Here is a 2,495-nt window from a genome sequence, read left to right on the forward strand (position 1 = left end):
CAAGCTACGAAGCAATTTTGCCAAGAAAAAAATAAAGCACCCATTATCCTTCATTTTTTATTCTTGGAAAATAAGGCCCACATTGTTTTTTAGTCAAAATTGACTCTGTTTTTTCTTTAACTTACACAATTTCAAATATGTAGATTCTCTAGAATATTTGGATATATATATATACATCCTTAGCACACTTGAGGGACCATCAAAATTAAACCTTTCCCTTTGCTTTTATTTATTTATTTTTTTTATTTGGGATATCATAGGGGTGGGCGCGGGTCGGTTGCGGCCACGGAACCTCCAATCCGCCATCCGTCTGCCAGCTTGGCGGATTTGAGAAAATCAATCCGCATCCGTCCGCCAATCCGGCGGATGTGGATTGAGCGGATTGACGGTTTGGCGGATGGATGCGAATCGGTTTGGCGGTTTAAAATTTTATAAATTTTCAACATAATTCAACTTTTGCACTTCCTCAAAAAAAAAAAAAAAGTATTACAATCAATGACTTAAAAAAATATTACAATCATTGCATGCCTCATCCAAAGTAAGAAAGTTTAAAACTTTAGAATATCATAATCACCGCATGCCTCATCCACATAAAGTATTACAATCTGTGGTTCTTAAAATATAAAAACAATTCAAACCACCAAAACCACAAACATAGCAGTAATAGAGATTGTATGTCTCTGTATTGTTACATCTATATCTGTTTTTGAAAACAAAAACCAACTAGCATATATCATATTTTCTATTTATTATTTTTAGAGATAGATTTAAAAACTAAAAAATATAGATAAATAATACATTTATTTTTTTAATTCAAAAAAGATATTCAGGTTGAAAACTTTTTTTCAACAGAATCTTTTTTAATTGAAAACACAAACAGAATATTTAAACAAACTAGAAACACATAGTCTTATAAATTATTAGGAGTGCTCGCGGTTTGGCGGTTCGGTTGCGGCCAAAGGAATCTCAAATCCGCCATCCGTCCGCCAGATTGGTGGATTGGAGAAAATTAATCCGCAACCGTCCGCTCGTTATCACGCATCTGTCCAAAATGCGGCGGATCGGTTCGGTTCGGTCGGTTTTGGCGGATCGATACATCCGTTGCTCACCCCTAGGATATCAGATTCAGATTTCAATTTCTTTTTCCATACAACGTCAGTCGACCTACTCTTTGACGAGGTATACCCACCGTTGGTGCGTCGCTGTCCCTTGCCAAAGCTCTGTTGCAACACCAGTCTTCTTAGCATTTTTCAGTACTCTATCGCACAAAATATTATCTGCAAATTTATCATTTCTTCGTGAGAGCCAGCTGCGGCCCTACCTACGCAGGCGACCAGCCAGCTCACACAGCCTGGTTGCTTTTCGTCCGTGACTTGCAGCCTCACCACTGCTTCGAGTCGTGACTGACCAATGCCGACCACGCCGCCTACACAATGCGGCGTTGGTCTACCCAGCTGCTTCGCCAATTTGGGACCACCGACTTCGGCATTTGCTTACTTCGGCGGCGCTCGTGTCATTTTGCTCTCCCTCGGCTTGTCTTCATTCAATTGGCTTCATCTTCTTGATTGCCCCAAATCTGTGAGTGAGCTCTTTATATATATATATATATATATATGGGCTTTGATTTTCACTTAACTAATTCCATTCCCTTCACTGTTTCAGATTTATTGATTTTTGGACTTCAAGATCTAGTTGAATCTTTGCTCAAAGCCCTCTTCCTTTTTCTTCTTGCATTTCTGTTTTTTCTGATGAACCTCATACTCTGATGAACTCTAAATTTGTGAACTTCGGTGAAAATTTTATTTGGATCTTGAATCTTGTAATTTTTTTTTATCCTGAAATAACTAGTGCTCCTTGTTGATTCTTGGACCTGTGTCGATAATCTTGACATACATAGAGGCCTGATGTTAAAAACGAAGGATTAGTATTGAGAGAGAATGTAATCATGATTTGAACTTTGTAGCTTTGCATCAGCTTGAGAGGGAGAGACAAAACATTGATTGTTATTGTTGCATCTTTCATGAACTTGCTTGGAGGAATAAAATTGTTGTAACATAAGTTGCTCATTATTATTGTTGATGTCGCCTTTATTTCGGTAACGCTTGAATCATAATCTGAACTCGATATTGTTTATTTGGTTTGTCGGTTTTGTTATTTGAGGTGAATGAATTCCTATAAGAATTGTACGACCCCGGGATCCTCAAAACCCACACTAATGAAAGCAAGGGCTGTCCCTCAGAAGTCCGAACGGAAGCAAGGCTGTCCCTCAGGAGTCCGAAAGTAGCACACACTCTACTTTGGCAAGAAAGATCCCTTCTAGCAGGCAACTGAGTCTCGAGGAACTGATGGAAGCAAGCTTTGTTCTTTGAAAGTCTGAGTGGGAGCACTCACTTTACTTCAACAAGAAAGATCCTCAAAGCTTGCATTGATTGAAACAAAGGTTGTCCCTTGGAAGTCCAAATGGAAGCAAGGGCTGATCCTCGAAAGTGTAGGTG

At 39.0% G+C, this 2,495-nt stretch overlaps 1 long non-coding RNA gene across 1 annotated transcript; it reads left to right on the top strand.

Annotated features, from left to right (window-relative positions):
- The first annotated feature begins 1,120 nt into the window (after positions 1 to 1,120).
- LOC114265541 (uncharacterized) lies at positions 1,121 to 2,066 on the top strand. The gene is made up of 2 exons (XR_003630402.2): positions 1,121 to 1,578; positions 1,663 to 2,066. It is a non-coding gene; the product is annotated as an uncharacterized LOC114265541 (long non-coding RNA).
- The last annotated feature ends 429 nt before the right edge of the window (positions 2,067 to 2,495 follow it).

Source organism: Camellia sinensis, chromosome 14 (genome assembly GCF_055761805.1).
Source record: "Camellia sinensis isolate YWXY chromosome 14, ASM5576180v1, whole genome shotgun sequence".
NCBI classification, from domain to species: Eukaryota; Viridiplantae; Streptophyta; class Magnoliopsida; order Ericales; family Theaceae; genus Camellia; species Camellia sinensis.